This window comes from Gallinula chloropus (assembly GCF_964237585.1).
Source record: "Gallinula chloropus genome assembly, chromosome: 7".
NCBI classification, from domain to species: domain Eukaryota; kingdom Metazoa; phylum Chordata; class Aves; order Gruiformes; family Rallidae; genus Gallinula; species Gallinula chloropus.
Genome location: NC_140092.1, coordinates 25,581,947 through 25,597,000, shown reverse-complemented (window position 1 = coordinate 25,597,000; position 15,054 = coordinate 25,581,947).

The following is a 15,054-nucleotide window of genomic DNA, read 5'->3' as shown; positions in this document are numbered from 1 at the left end:
AAAAAAAAGCTACGTCAAATGTTCTGGTCCATCTGCATTTCCAATTCCTTGTTTGCTGATGCTGTTTAGTTAAAGAGAAAAAAAGGATGGAAAATAGATGTAGGTAAATGAGGCAATACTTCTTTACAATAATGAAGCACTGCTTTTAACAGATGGAGGAAAGCAGCTATGACTGTGCTCACCATTAACGGTTTTTATATGAGTTTTCTGAAATGGTCCTACCAGGGACCAGTAACAACAGAAGTACTAGCTCTGCCTGCTGTGGAAGCACTCAGTGAGTTATTGTTAATCCATGTGAGGTCCAGGACTAAACTGGAATTGCTCAACCAGTTTATGCCATTCCTCCCAGACCCTGCTGCATGGATGGCTGGATGCAGCAACCCCTTATGCTGCATTGTGAACTATGGCATTTATTAACGTAATCAGGAATTGGCAATGGCTTAGTGCACTGAGTTGACAACTATGACACGTGTAAGGAGCTGCTACACACCCTATCCAGCTCTCATCTGTCTTACAGGGGTTATATTCTTCTCAGTGGCTAAATGGATAACAGGTAAGTAGGGCCACTAAAATAAAATCCTAGTGAACAAGCATCATCACTTTGATGATGCAAGTGAGCAAGTTTTAAGCAATACCTCTGACCAAATTCTTCCACCCAACTTAGTGCTAAAGCTAGAACAGAGTGATTTCTCAAAATCACTTTGAAACATCATTTTCTGATGTCACATTGTTACGCTGTCATGTGGACTAGCGAAGAGATGTGATGAACTATCTACAGATGCTGGAACCCAGACTCACTACACCACTGCATTTTACCCAGGTATATGTCCACTGTACATCAAATCCAAGAGTTGCTTTGTTCCGAAGGTTTTTTTGAGCTTGATCCTCTATATACAAACCTCCTTTTCAGCTCTCATTTGTCTGTAGTGCAACCTTCTGTTGTACTGAACTTCTCAGCTATTGTTAATAAAATCCAAAAATTTACAATGCATTCATTGATTTTATTCAAGCATAATTACTGATGAGCATTGACCTGGACATTATCTCAGGCAAAAGAAAGAATAATCTTGGATTTTGTGCTAGTCTCCATCAAAAGGCCTTTAAAGCTATTACATTTTCCACAATTACAATGCAAATGGATGAGAGAGGTTCTTGAAATGTTAAGGAAGCTGCACATACTCCTATGACCCTTCTTTCACACCCCTTCTTTCTACCACCTTTTCACTGTTATACCACCAAGAAGGGTACACTTCAATCTCAAGCTTTCTTTACCTTTGTTAGATGAACAGATGTAAGAACTGAGGTGGAGAAGTAACAGACTGACATCGTGTCTACTTTCTAGTTAATTCTTTCTAGTCCACTTTCTAGTTAATTCTGCCTTTGAAAAGCACAATCGAAGCAGTAACTTCATGCAGCCTGACCAATACAGAGCTGCTGCAATTATAAAGTGCAACTGGAGACAAAGTTTGGTAACTGAGGGCAGGCAGAGTATCATCACAGGGCAGGGCTGTTGGACAAGCTCACTTGATGCATTTTTTCACAGGAAGGTTTTAAGTGAAAGAGACAGTGAATCAGCATAATAGATGCATCAGAAGAATTCATAAAAGATAAGAGATTGAACAGTAATGGACCTAAGGAGCTACACTGATCACGTGCTTGTGCATCATACAAACAACTGCAAAATCAGGCAACTGCTCTGGTATTCTACAGAAACGGGTTGTTTTAGAAATTGAAAGCCTGGTTTATATTCCTCTACCTCCTGGTAAAGGAAAGGAGTGGTTTCTGAAAAAAAGAAGTTCTTCAAGTCAAGAGTGCTAAGAGGGCCATTCATTACCCATACATTTCTAAATCAAGATCTTATATAGGATAAACGAAATCTAAGCAGATTGACATTAAGCAGCAGTAAGGCAGTCACTAGCAAAGGAGAAACGTGCACACGCGCGCATACTAATACGCAGATTAGAAGGGTTCAAGTCTTTACACTCATAATCAGAAGAAGGAAGTCCTGATCCAAAGGCCATGAGTATCAGAGGGATGCACATACACCTCACTAGGCAGTGAATTAGATGTAAAAAAATGGACTGCTAAGTACTTAGCACTTACAACAAAAGGAATGAACTTGATGAATAACATAAAGCATACAAGTGTTGGAGAAACACCACCTTCTTACTGTGCATGAAACTATTTCATCTTTCGTTTCAATTACTGCATCTTCAGTGAAAAATATAATAGTGCTTATTCAGCAACTCACATATCAAGAAAACAAATTTCAGCACACAATACTACTGCCACTTTTTGAAACATCACCCTCACTGGTCTGTCTACGGTCAAGGGCTCTATGTCCTGTAAAACTCTAGCAAATGAAGATACCCTAAAATTCACTAATACAATTTTTAATAAATTTATCAGGGATGTTTTATTATCCAAATGACATAAAGCATTACATAAAATGCTAAAGGTGCCATAAACCAAATGTTTACTGCAGAAAATAAAACAATCATAATTTTAAATTGCAATCTGAAGGTAAAAATAAAAACTACTCAAGTCTTATTTAATTTCAAAAATTGCCATTTCCTGTATTCAATAATTCTTCCAGAGAGAATGATTTCATGCTCAATTTTCCCTGCAGAGATACATAAGGCATGTATCAAGGATTCAATTATGAATTATTCCAGTACAATAAAGCACTACACAGAATTTAAACTTGTTTTAGGAAGCAGAAAACCAGCAGTCAACCCCTTCCCCAAACAAGCTCCTTCTCTATTTACATAACATGAACACACAGCTACCATTTGCACCTCCCAGGTTTACCTGGAAACCATGACATGCTTCCAGCTGACTTCCATGGAAATTTCTACATTGTCAGTTCACTTGACTACAATGATAAAATTAAATCAGACTGTGACAGATGGTGTCCAGCCTGTCTGAAGATATTATCTGCTCTATAAATATTGATTATTTTATTAAATTGTGCTCCAAGTATACATTTTGAAAGAATAGAGCTTCCTATCTTGAGCTTAACTAGCAGTAAAAGCTTTGACCATGTTACCATGGCAATAATACATTCCCTAAGGTACAATTTAGAAGAGTTGGGCCAAATAATTGGCAGAATGGACACAACAGTAATGTCACATGTAAATAAATGCTTTAAAGACAAGCAGCAGATATTGTCTAAGATAAACAGTAACACCCTTGGAGCTGTTACTTCCATGATGGACACAGCTGCATCTATCATACAGCATTATGCACATCTGGAAGAGCCACATTTTTAAGCACATATTTTAATATTGATTCTGGAATGAAACAGCAGCGACGTGAGGATGATGCACATGCTAGTCAAGATTGACAGGTCCATAAATCTCCCGAAGATGCAGAACAGTGATTTGGAAGAGTATAATTCCAAGCCAACAATTTAATTTCAGAATTGGAGTAATAGCTGAGATACAGAGATCGTGTTCTCCAGGCATTCTCATTCCACTAATTTAGACACTTTGTTCTTCTAGCTCTTCACACTCTCCACTGCCTCAGCATACTTTTTTCATTTCACCCTAACATATTGCAAGGAAAAAACCCAACAACAAACCAAGACGCTCATGAAAACCCAGCCTAAGCTAGAGAAACACAGGGATCCCAAACTGTTTACTTCACTGAAAGGATAAATTGAGAGGTGGTATGATCAATGTCTGCAAGTACCTACACTGGAAAAAAGTATCTAGACTCTCATGTGATCTAGCAAATCTGCAGCCAGCAACTGGAATATGAATCTAGGCAGAGCCAGAAAATTCAAGAAAAGCAAGTTCTGCAAGTTATGTCAAGAGCACGGGGCACATATCAATTAAATTAATTAATTCTGCTGACAAGAAAGTCAAGACCATAGACTGCCTGAATAGAAACAAAGGCTTAGAGAACCTCTTCTCTTGACTGAGAATTCTTTGTAGAGGCCAATTTCAAGGAGTATTCTTCACCTTTTTCTTCAAATTGGAAGGTTTGCAGGAAAGGAACGTTATTAAAAAATTTCTTCTTGCAATCAAAAAAATCCTATAAAACAATAAAATTTCTAACAAAGTAGTAAAAAGCCTCTTGAAGGAAACAAAAGCATAGGCAACAGCAGCAAAGCCCTCTAACCCAGACCTCAGCAATCACTGCATAAATTCAATAAGTCATTTAGAGAGAGCTTATAGAGTATTTGCATATCTTCTTTTAAAATACAAAATTAATTTTCAGAATTTCAAACTGCAAGCATATCTATTAACTGGACCACAGAAGAAAGCTGTGCAGCAGTAGACAATGTAAGAGCTACAAATGTCTATCTGCATTGCTGCAAGGACTTTGACACAGTCATAGAATGGTCTGGGTTGGAAGGTTCCCCAAGGAGCACAGAGCTCCAACCCCACTGCCACAGGCAGGGACACCAACCTCCAGGCCTGGAGCTACACAAGGTTGCCCAGGGCCCCATCCAACCTGGCCTTGAACACCTCCAGGGATGGGGCATCCACTACCTCTGTGGGCAGCCCCTTCCAGCACCTCACCACTCTCTCTGCAAAGATCTTCCCCCTAAGATCTCATCTAACCCTTCCCTCCTTCAGCTTCTCTCCATCCCTCTTGTCCTGCCAGTCTCTGCCCTTGAACAAGTTGATTCCCCTCATGTTTCTCTGCTCCCTTCAGGAACGGGAAGGCTGCAGTGAGGTCCCCCCACAGCCTTCTCTTCTCCAGGCTGGACCAGCCCAGCTCCCTCAGCCTCTCTCCATAGGGGAGCTGCTCCAGCCCTCTGAGCATCTCTGTGGCTCCTCTGACCCCTCTCCAACAGTCCTACATCTTTCTTGCACTGGGGACTCCAGTTCTGGACACAGGACTCCAGCTGCGACCTCACAAGGGCAGAGCAGAGAGGGACAATTCCCTCCCTGTCCCTGCTGCCACCCCTCTGCTGATGGAGCCCAGGATCCCACCGTCCTTGCGAGCTGCAAGAGCCACTGCTGGCTCATGTTATATTTCTCATCAACCAGAACGCCCAGGTCCTTCTCAGCAGGGCTGCTCCCCAGGAGCTCTTCTCCCAGTCTGTATCTGTGTCTGGGATTCTTCCAGCCCAAGTGCAACACCTGACACTTGGCAGTGTTGAACCTCATTCGGTTCACCGGGGCCCACCTTTCCAGCTTGTCAAGATCCCTCTGGATGGCTCCTTTCCTTCTGTTGTGTCAACCACACCACTCAGCCCGGTGTCATCCGCAAACTTGCTGAGGGTGCACTCAATTCCATCACTGATGTCATTGATAAAGATGTTAAAGAGCACCGGTCCCAAGACAGACCCCTGGGGGACCCCGCTTGTCACCGGCCTTCACCTGGACATAGACCCACTGACTACCACCCTTTGGCTACGGTCTGTTAACCAGTTTCTTATCCACTGGATGTTCCACCTGTCAAATCCACATCTCTCCAATTTAGAGATAAGGATGTGGTGGGGGACTGTGTCAAAGCCTTGCACAAGTCCAGGTAGTCCCCCATGATACCTTTCTCTAAGTTGGAGAGATATGGATTTGCTGGGTGGACTGTTCAGTGGATAAGGAATTGGCTAGATGGTCACAGCCAGAGGGTGGTGGTCAATGGTTTCATGTCCAGATGGAAGTGATGTTCCTCAAGGGTCTCTACTGGGACTAGTGCTCTTTATTACCTTTATTAATGATACTGACAGTGAACCCTCAGCAAATTTGCTGATGACACTGGATGGTGTCACATTAAGCTCACCACCCAACTTGGGTGGTGAGGTTAACACACCAGTGTAAAAGGATGCCATCCAGAGGGACTTGGACAGGCTGGAGAAGAGGGCCCAGGGGAACCTCATGAGGTTCAATGAAGCCAAGCACAGGGTCCTGCACCTGGGTCAGGACAACCCCCATTATCCATACAGGTCAGGAGATGATGTGCTGGAAAGCAGCCCTGAAGAAGAGGACTGGGAGGGACTTGTGGATAAGAAGATAGAAATAACCCACCAATGTGCATCTGCAGCTGAGAAGGCCCATCCCATCCTGGGATGCATCCCCAGGAGTGTGGCCAGCAGGTCAAGAGAGGGGATTCTGCCCCTCTGCTCTGCTCTGCTCTGGGGAGACCTCACCTGCAGTGCTGGGTCCAGCTCTGGAGCCCTCAGCAGAAGGACATGGACCTCTTGGAGCGGGGCCAGAGGCGGCCACAAAAATGATTCAAGGGCTGGAGCAGCTCTGCTGTGAAGCCAGGCTGGGAGAGTTAGGCTGGTTCAGCCTGGAGAAGAGAAAGCTCTCGAGGGGAACTTTATAGCCCCTTCTAGTCCCTGAAAGGTGCCTGTAGGAAAGCTGGGGAAGAACTGTTCCCAAGGGCATGGAGCGATAGGATGAGGGGTGATGGGTTTAAACTAGAAAAGGGGAGATTCAGGTTGCATATTAAGAAAAAGTTCTTACAGGGGGCAATGGCACAAAGCAGTGCAAGGGCAGCTTCAGATTAGAAGTTAAGAAAAAATTTTTCACTGAAAGAGTTGTCAGGGCCTGGAACAGGCTGCCCAGGGAGGGGGTTGAGTCACTGATGTGTTTAAAAACAGGTCAATGAGGTACTTAGGGATATGGTTTATCACAGAACAGGAATGATCTCAATGATTTTAAAGGTCTTTTCCAGCCTGGTGATTCTGTGTAATATGAGGGTGATGAATCACTGGCCCAGGGTGCCCAGAGAGGTGGTGGAGGCCCCATCCCTGGAGACATTCAAGGTCAGGCTTGATGGGGCTCTCAGCAACCTGCTCTAGTGAAGGTGTCCCTGCTCACTGCAGGGGTTGGGCCTAGATGGCCTTTGAAGGTCCCTCCCAACCCCAACACATTCTATGATCTTCAGTGTTTATCTTGGTGCAAAAGTGTAAAAAATTCAATGCTGCTCCACTTCTGCATCTGTGCAGCTATTATTTTTATACTTTAAGATAGAAATAACTTTAGTCTGTATTTTTAAACAGATCTACAAGAAGTTCTCAATCTGCATGGTTACATTGCTTGCTGAGAAAACATTCTCAACACAGAACACTCTTAGAAATGAGATTGGAAGTTCAAGAGTTTTCTCCTAGAAACCATGAAAAATAGAGGCAAGGTGACTGAGTTACCACACTGTCAAGAAGAACATGTGGAAATTGCTGTCAAATACAAGCAGTGCCCTTAATTTGTGTGTTTACCTAACAAATGCTTATAAAACCTATGTTTTCAATTGGCATAGAAAGGGTTGGAAAAGAGGACATGAGGAAGAAAACCATCTCTCCAGATATTGACTAGAAAAGAAAAAGCATGCCTATCCATGAAATTCCTATTAGAATTATAGTTTCACATCATTTTTCTCCACAGACAAGCAGCAGAAATAGGAAAAAGTTCCCAAGTAATTTTAGCTTATTTCCTATCATATAAAAAGTACAAATCACAGAACAGATGGACAAAATCTATGCAACACATCCTTCACTGAAGACTCTTCTCAACAGAGTATCTCCTTTAAAGAGCCACCTGGAAACCACCCCAGATTATTTCACCAAAACACTACTACTGATCTTTTGACATCATTGGATTCAGGAAGAAACCAACATACCTAGGAACAGTGCATTGAACATCTGTCTTTCAGGCCTGTCATTCCCTGGATGGAAACCAAATCTCAAAGTTGTGTACCACTGCATCCCACACAATGTCTGGGAAGAAACAGGCATCAAGCAAAGCTTATCCAAAGCTGCAGGCGTGAAGGATGACAACCAGCTAGTTATCTTAGACAAAACAGTTGCCACTGCAGTGCATCCAAATTCTTTGCCCCATCTAGAAATATGGACAGTCCAGGTCTCCCCTCACAGTCCTGCATGTCTACAGTTCTTCTATGAATAAGCAGCAGGACTAATGTTTCTTTCTGTAGCAGAGTTGTAAAAAGCAGTAGCAGTTTTAGATAATAGCTCGGTGGCATAACCACATGAGGTTTAGTCCCAGTCCCAGCTGAGCCCCACAGAGCCACTCACTCACTCACCCCTATGCCTGTGGGACTGAGTAAAGAACGGGCAAAGGCAAGCTTGGTGGGTTGGGATAAGGACAGGGACAGCACAGGGAGGGGGAAACAATACAGTTTTCAGTATACAAAACTGGTGACACGTGATGCAGTTTCTCACCTACAGCTGTACAACTCAATAGTACAACTCAGACCCATCCCAAAGCCAGACAGCTCCCAAGACATGAGTCATGGAGCTGCACTCCCTGACTAGCCCCCTTTTATACTGAGCAGGACAGCATACAGTATGGAATATGCCTTTGGCTACCTTGGGTTTACCTGTCCTGGCTGTGTCCCACCCCAACTTCTGGTGACAGTTAACCGTGTGGATTTACTGTGCCGAAATGAATTCAAGATTCAAAGTTAAAAAGAGAATGCAATTTCTCAAAAAGGGAAATAGAAGATTCCTGGGTTTAAGCAGCAGCAGCTTTTGGAGCACCAAAAATAACCAAGGCCTGTGCTGAAATTGCAAAGCCACTAAGATGGCAGGTACTGTCCTTCACATCTTTCTCTGGCTGCCTTTTCTAAACAAAGCAGTCACAGCTGCATTCATGAAGGGCCCAATTTAACCAACATGGATGTTCTTGGCTTTGCAAGAGTTAGTTATACCTGTGCCCTGTTTCTCAATCTCTATACTTAACAGAGATGTAGGTGATTATCTCAGATATGTAAGGGTATAGAGTTACAGATGCCAAGACAAGGAAACAGTAGAAGTTTACAGCTTTGCCCATCACAACCACTTTTAAAATTCAAGCAGATTCTGCACACTGCATATCATTTTCCTGGATATAAGGTGTTTTAATGAACTATATCAGCAAGCAGATATTGCCAAAGAATTTGCCTCCTGCCCTAGAAGACAGTCTTGTGCTATGTCTGAGTGCAATTCAAAAAACCCATTAACAGACCCCACCCCGTGCTTTCACTTTTTCTTCTCTTCTGCTTCTTGCTGGCTTCCTTCATTTAGCAACTTCATTAATTCTGAAAGAAGCAAGCCTTCTACATTTAGTTATTCTTGCAAACCAGGCTTTTTTAAAAAATACTATGGAAGACAGACCTTTAAGTGAAGTATCTATTGCAAATAGTAAATAAACCAACAACAGCTATAGGACTGCTGCCATCAGCCCACTGACCCCAATATTGAAGCAGTTTGCCTTAGACAGGCTAGGAGGATGATTCAAGTGTTGCTGGATGTAAAAGAATAAGTCAGACCCTTAGACAGCAGAACCAGCAAATAAATAAAGTCAAGCTTTCATTCCAATGATTAGCTTTAGTTACCATTAATGAAAGACTAATTTTGCTTTTTGCATCTATCCTATTACTTGTGCATTTACCTTTAATCTGTTAACATCTCAACTGACACTCCTTGAAAAGATTTTGAAAGTCCATAAAAATAGAACTGTTCTGGCACGATGAGCTGAAGGAATGCCATTTTAGAGTTGTTATCCCAGTGACTTGAGATGTTTCTTGTAAACTAACTCTCTAGTCCTTTCCAGGCCACAGAAGTACAAAACCTAGCAAGCCTGAAATCTCAGTGCCTAAAGAAAAATAAATGCTGGAAATGCAGATTCCAGAAGTCACGTTCTGTGACCTTTAACATCTTTCTAACCAGAGATACTATTTTTATTCAGTAATACCTACTGTTCTTGTTTGCTTTTTGCCATAATAACTTACCACAGGACTAGCTGGTCCATTTTTACATCTTCACAGAAAACACACCAAAGTGAAGTGCAGCCACCAAATCTTCTTTATGTAATTGTATCTCTTCTTGAAAAGGCAGCTAGACCTAGACAAAAATAAGCAATACTCTTATTTTAGTCTTGCCCAGAAAAATGTGTGGGGAAACATGTCTATTTTTAATATAATTTTTAGCACATATACATATATAACCATACATATATATAGCAGCTCTTTTTACACAGACACTAATAATATAAACAAGCTAGCAAAAAAACCCCATTTTTTTATTTCATGTCATACAAGTTTCATGATCAATTCCACAGAACTGTAGAAACCCATGCTTAGAATTTCATTTTTTTGTTTTTAAATACTTTGCAGGCATGCACTTTCCAGACAGGTAAACTGAGGCAATGTTACTGTTTATTACAAAATCCATATTAAGTGCTCTTTATGAGAAGAATTTTTCCTCACACTACACAAGTCTCAACATGGAAAAACAGTGCTCAAGTCAGCAGAGATTACAAAAAACAGACTGAAGATAAGATCATTCCCATTTCAGCTTCCAAATTATTGATATCTCAAAATAGACTTCGAAGAATTGACTTAAGCCATATTTGTATTTCAGTGACCTTCTCACACACAAGCTTTAGAATTTTTGTGATCCCTACACAGTACAGAAAGAAGCTTCTTCACAGCTGAGTAATTTGCCTTCCAGTTGTGGAAAAAGACGAAGATGCTACTTGAGCCTTCCAGTTTTCTCCAAGTATTCTAGAATGGTTATGATGGCCCAGCTTGGGCTGGATGCCCACAATCACCTGGCAGCACTGAAAGATATCAAAGATACTCCCTGATAGCTTTGTTCCCACACAGCATGTTATACATACACTGCCACATTGGGTATTAAAAGAGTTCTCCCTTGGGTCTAAGCTGGCCTCCATCACTAACCTTCTCCTTTTATTTGCGTGCAGCATGGAATACAATGCAGTTTCACCTCAAACTTCTATTTCTGTGCATAGACATGGACGTACACACACATTATATGAATAAGTATATACATACACATACACACACAAGTATATTACATGAAAGAGCAAAGCCAGAAAATGCTAGTGCTGCATGGCTCAAAACCAAGCACACAGCCTGGCTGCCCAGTGGACTCTTAGTGTAAAGGTTTATTTCATATTTGTCTGTGCTTGTAGAAAAAGGGACAGAGAGATGTGTTTGCTCCCTATAAGGTAGGTTTGTTTCCATATTGCCCTTCAAAAAGCGCAATCTTTCCTGGTGGCACACCAAGAAAATCCTTGAATGGATCAGGAAAATCACCATTACACTCTTAGACCTACTGCAGTTGACAGCATTTGGTACCTAAATCAATATATGCAATACAACTGCAAACTGGAAACATGCATATGCTTCAGTGGTAACTGCAAGTGCCAGAGGCAAGCTGGTATTAATCTGAATCACCATTCTGAAGTAATCTAGATAGTCAGGGGACTCTGAACTACTGCTGTCATAACCTTTGTACTTTCACATACCTCTTGCTATGCAAGATCTTTGAGCCCACGCACACACCTTTGTAGCCCACTGCTCTCTGTACACTTAGTGTCTGCTCTGGAACAAACCAAGTCATGAAAAGCCTCCCACTCAATTCAGCAGTAACACTTCAAGCCCTTCAGGCAGACCATTTGTCAAGTGTTATGCAAATCTGTGCCTTATGAAATAAAATTGATCTTCAATGCTACTGCATCTTTAAAGATGCAGCAGAGGATTTTAAACTTGCTATGAGAGAAACTTGCTATTTTAAACCCCTATGAGAGAAGAAACACAAGAGGAACAATAGCCACAGAAGTTAATGGGACAAAAAGGGAGGGAGTTAACAAAGCTGTATCCACACAAAACCATAACAAAATCAGTATTTAAAAAAAGAGAAGATCTTAAATAAAAGCAGAGGGAGTTGTTTTTAAATTGCCTCTCTCTTCTTGACCTAAATTAATGGTCTTTTTAGACCGGGCATTCTCAGAAGAAATAGCACTCATTGATGTTTGTGTAAGTACAATAGAACCCCAATTATGTTCACAGCCTACAGCTACACTAGCATGAAGAATTAAGACAGAAAGATGATGCGTAGGCAGTTCTTGAATGTGATGAAACATCAAGGCATCTGTTTTAAAGAATTCGAGCTATTTTTAAAAATCCCTTTGCATTGGCTGGGGTCTGCATTTCTAGAGCAAGTGAGGCTTCATCTTTGAATTTCATTTTGATTACGATCAACAGAACAGGGTACAGCCTGCAAGCAGCATTCCACAGATTCAGGGGCATTAACACCTGTCTGTGTATCAGCACAGTCATGTAAAGAAACAGTATAACACAGGCCTGCTTCCCAACACCAACATGTCCTTATGTAATTAATCTTTCCCATCCACAGGCAGACTTGAAACAGTTCAAGATCCGATGATAACAGGTGCCAGGATAGATAGTCCCATTATTTATTACTCAGCAACCAAGACCAAATATAAAAGACTAACCAATAGCCTTTCCAATCCCACACTGCCAGCTGGCACTGAATGATAAGTGGAAGCACTGCAAAGTGCTTTTCCCTTGCTTTTATAACAGTGCAATTTTAATATGTGGTATATGGCACATTGCCATTTCCATTTTTTCAGTGCAAAAGCCTTGTGCAGGGAACAGGGAGTACAGCCAGTAGAACCAGATCTACTAAGAACTTTTAATTAAAATTCATTGTTTCATGGATGAACAACATTTTTTTCCTTGACTTACTCTTCATGTTCAACACTTTTTATTTGAATGAAATGTTCAGATAAACTTTTAATAAAAGCCTTATCAACAAGGGGCCAATTCTTCAACTCTGCTTAAATTCATTTTTGCCAAATGGATTTATAGCCACCTATACACATGAATCAGTATTCTCAGAGGAGCAGCAGAACCCCGCACGCAGTCTGTGGTGGGCGAAGGCGTAGCACTGTCAAATCTCAACACATAGGGATGACATGGGAATCATTCAGTCCTACTAGCTACCTGCAGAGTTTGACAGAATTCAAATGCATCTAAGGGAAGCTTTGATCCATTTGTCCTCAATGTGCCAAGCATGAAATCATTGAAGATGAGTATCCAACCCGTTCATAACCACCCCAGTTCAGAGGGGTCAGCTTCCAGAATAAAGTATCCAGGTGTTATGGGCACCACAGAAGGTTCCATTTTTGTTTGAGCAGTGTGCATAACACAGAATGGAAACAAGTAACTACTGATGTGTTGCTAAGTGTTCACATTTCTTTTCTAATGTGGATAAAAGGCAAACAATATCAATAGAATAAGCTCACCGATCGAACTTTATCCTGAAACGTGTGACAACCATATCTAAGTAGTCTTTACAGACCTACCCAAAGAGCAGGGATGCCAGATTCTTGGTGGATTTTACTTGTACATGATTACCTGGTTCTTTTTTCTGCTCTTTGATATAAAATCCAAGGTACTCCTCAAGGAAGCAATTTATTTTGATCTTTTTTAAAGCAAAAACAGAACACAGGCTCACAATGGCCAGGACCAGTCACAAAGGAGAGAACAGGCAGGTAACAAGCAAGATTAAGTGGGAAAAGGCTCAAGTTGCACCAGGGGAGGTTTAGATTGGATATTGGGAAAAATTTCTTCACTGGAACAGGCTGCCCAAGGAAGTGGTGGAGTCACCATCCCTGCAAGTATTTGAAAGACTGGTAGATGTGGTGCTGAGGGACATAGTTTAGTGGTTGGACTTGATGATCCCTAAAGGTTTTTTCCAACCAGAATGAATCTATGATTCCACATGTGCTTATAACACTTAGCTAAGCCACAGTCATCATTCACAGTGCAGTCAGTGTCTAAAGAAAGTAAATTTGGGTTTTTTTTTAATAAAAAAAGACAACCATAAATCTACTGTACATCCATTATCAAATGCCATCCTCTGGAATGCAAATATTTTCTCAATCACAACTGCATAGTTTAACAACAATCCAAGCAGGGAAAATCAGTGAAAACTCTCAGAAGTACCTGACATAATACAGAAGGGGGAAAAAAATATGAATTGCCCCTTCTCAAAGACTCCTGTCTAATTTAGGCTATGGGATGCCATGGTCTCAACCACATGTACCACATTTGCAAAGCCTCACATGTGTATTTTTATAGCATCATAAACTGCCCGTAGTAGAGAACCTAACATTAACAAAACCAAAATGTGCATTTATTACAACTGCAAGGCATGTTACCACACAGATTAGTATGCCAGAGGAACACTATGGAATAGATCAAAACAATCTATTTTACTATGTGATTCAAACACATAAATATGCTCTTTGAAATAATCTGACAGGAAAATAAAAATCAAGCAAATGGAAGAAACAAAACATTTGACCTGGCTGGGACTGACAGAAACAAGCTGAAAAACCCACCAGCTCTTTCCAAACAGGCAATCCGGACCCTCACTTGCTACCATAACCAACAGCACAAGGGAGGCACAGCTCACAACAAGGATGCAGAGAAAAAACAGTATTTTAGACCTAGAAAAGTAAAACCACAAGGCCCTGAGCAGTTACTAGACACCCTGGGCACACCTACAGACAAGAGGCCTTTGGGAGAGGCTCCTGGGCCTGAGGAAGGGGTTGTGTGGCCTCACATACCCCTCCCCACTCCTCTCAACCCACCCACCCCACATCCCTGCTGCTGCATGTCTGCAGACAGGTTTTCAATATCCTGGTCCTTGATAGGGTCCAGTGGATCTGCAGGCACTAAGGTTCTCCTTGTAGGAGGCACTGAGATCCCCATTATGGCAGCTGAACAGCTATTGCCTGCCCAGACCCTTTTCTGACACACCTGGATTTTAATGCCAGGTGCCAAAATGCTAAAAGTCAAAATAATTGTGTTAAAGTCACTTTCTATAAGGGGCAGTTATCTGAAAGAACAGTTTGGAGATGAAAACTCAGAACCTCCTCCTTTCTCTCATCAGACCTGCACTGTTGCTGGACTTGGACAGAGAAATAACACCCTGTGAGACTTCAAAAAGACTTTGGGGACCAGGCCCTTCTCAGCCCTTTTCCCTGTTGAAAGAGTGGAACCTGTTAGCTGCTGTTCCCTGAGGGGAAATGCAGAGCTGGAGCTGCCTGTGAGGGGAATGGAATGGGGCAGCAGTGGCATCCCTCCCCTGGTGAAAAGAAAATTTAAAAATTCAGTAAATATTGTGTATTCACAACCATGTTTCAGTTTGCAAATAAAATGTAACACATGGCTGAGTGCAAAATGCCTGGGATGTTCATTATGTTCTCTCACTATAGGCAATAATCAAGGAAATACCTTTGCAAGCAATATCAGTATGGC